Source organism: Heterodontus francisci, chromosome 25 (genome assembly GCF_036365525.1).
Source record: "Heterodontus francisci isolate sHetFra1 chromosome 25, sHetFra1.hap1, whole genome shotgun sequence".
Classification (NCBI taxonomy): Eukaryota; Metazoa; Chordata; class Chondrichthyes; order Heterodontiformes; family Heterodontidae; genus Heterodontus; species Heterodontus francisci.
Window position 1 is genome coordinate 39,743,796 of NC_090395.1, and position 2,349 is coordinate 39,746,144.

At 49.7% G+C, this 2,349-nt stretch overlaps 1 pseudogene; it reads left to right on the forward strand.

Moving 5' to 3' along the window:
- Positions 1-296: 296 nt before the first annotated feature.
- On the forward strand, positions 297-1,244 carry LOC137384018 (small ribosomal subunit protein mS34 pseudogene; annotated as a pseudogene).
- The last annotated feature ends 1,105 nt before the right edge of the window (positions 1,245-2,349 follow it).

Consider the following 2,349-nt stretch of genomic DNA (forward strand, 5'->3'; position numbering starts at 1 on the left):
GGCATGTTTCTGCCTTATGTCCCTTCTCAATTTCCAGTTCACTCTCATTCTGCTATCCGTCATGATGAGCAAGCAGCTGATGGTGTGACCATAGACCACTTCCTTTTCACCACACTCCGCTTCTAATTTCAGGTACCCAAGAGCTGCTGCCTGTGCAGCTACAGCAACCTCAAGGAAGAGACAGAGCAACACCACAGCACTGATGAACTGGCCCTGTCACGACCTGACACTCACAGCCACAAGCTCAGATATTGGCACTAATACAACTTAGAGGCTAGTATAGAGTTGGAATCGGCATGGGGTGAGTCGCTGGGCATGAGTGAGCTGCAGCCAGGTCAGACGGAAAGGATAGTTTGTGTGCCAGCTCACGGAGACAAGTTCTGATACAGGGGACACAGATGAGGACTCCGATGGGGTAGCAAACAGGAGGACTCTCACCAAGATGCTGGATGCATTGGCTAGCCTGCCAAACAGCCTCCTGTCACTGTCAAGGAGCATAGCGGACTCCAGCTCCAACTTGGCAGAGGGCATCGCACAGCTCTTCTCCTGGCCTCTGCCCCATCTCCCTGACGTGTTGCAGACCCAGAACTACTGCAGCTGCAGCCCCCATACCTGTTGCAGCTTTTGTGTGGAGAGGTCACCAAAACATCTGCCCTCACTATAAGTTTTGTGCTTACTGGGAACTGAAGTACTGGCCGCGGGACAATGAGCACTTCGCCCTGGATTACGAGAGTCTGAGGCGGCTGGGCAGTGGCAAGAAGCGCATCAGGCGCACCGCAACATCCGCACCAAGAGTCGCCTCTCCCTGTTTCGCAACTGCCTGCCCCCCTTCAGCATCGGCCGCTGCTTCACCAAGAAGCCCTGGCTCCTGGCCTATGACGAGCCCTGTTACTGGAACATCAGCATGGTCAGGGTGGATTAAACAGCCCAGGATATGGACCATGCAAAAGCATGGGGAGTGCTAACATTCAGAGGAAAGACTGAAGATACAGTTAAATGATTGGCATCTGGTACCAAAACATGAAGAAGCAGCTTTCAAGAGCTTCATGTCTGTTCCTGAGACGAGTAACTGCTATGTCCCTCATCCTCCTTTGCTTCGTACCATGATACTGGCTCAGAGGCAGAAAGTGGAGGAACCTATAGGAGAGGAGCCTAAGATTGATCTAGAAGTGAGTTGCCACTTTCCAAAGAACTTCTTTAAGAACCTAGACTTGAAGAAACAGGCAGAGAGCACCACAGTATAATGAGAATCTGCATTACTTATAGCTACTGATAGACTAAGTGTTTGAGCTTCCAGCAATTTCTGTCATGCTAGTTATGTATAATAGAATTCACTTTTTGTAAAATAAACACTCTCTACCAAAACCATGAACTAACCACAACACCTCCAAAAACACGTAGTACTTACAGAGACTGTTCAAGAACATAAGTTTGTGAGAGTGACTGCGATTGACATCAAGGCAGCATTTGACTGAGTATGTCATCAAGGAGCCCCAGCAAAACTGAGGTCAATGGGAATCAGGGGGAAAACCCTCCGCTGGTTGGAGTCATACCTAGCACAAAAGAAGATGGTTGTGGTTGTTGGAGGTCAATCATCTGAGCTCCAGGACATCACTGCAGGAGTTCCTCAGGGTAGTGTCCTAGGCCCAATCATCTTCAGTTGCTTCATCAATGACCTTCCTTAAATCATAAGGTCAGAAATGGGGATGTTCGCTGATGATTGCACAATGTTCAGCACCATTCGTGACTCCTCAGATACTGAAGCAGTCCGTGTAGAAATGCAGCAAGACCTGGACAATATCCAGGCTTGGGCTGATAAGTGGCAAGTAACATTCGCGTCACACAAGTGCCAGGCAATGACCATCTCCAACAAGAGAGACTCTAACCATCTCCCCTTGGCATTCAATGGCATTACCATCGCTGAATCCCCCACTATCAACATCCTAGGGGCTACCATTGACCAGAAACTGAACTAGAGTAGCCATATAAATACCGTGGCTACAAGAGCAGGTCAGAGACTAGGAATCCTGAGACGAGTAACTCACCACCTGACTCCCCAAAGCCTGTCCACCATCTACAAGGCACAGGTCAGGAGTGTGAAGGACTACTCTCCACTTGCCTGGATGGGTGCAGCTCCAACAACACTCAAGAAGCTCGACACCATCCAGGACAAAGCAGCCCGCTCGATTGGCACCCCATCTACAAACATTCACTCCCTCCACCACCAACGCACAGTAGCAGCAGTGTGTACGATCTGCAGCAATGCACCAAGGCTCCTTAGACAGCATCTTCCAAACCTGCGACCTCTACCAACTAGAAGGACAAGGGCAGCACATACATGGGAACACC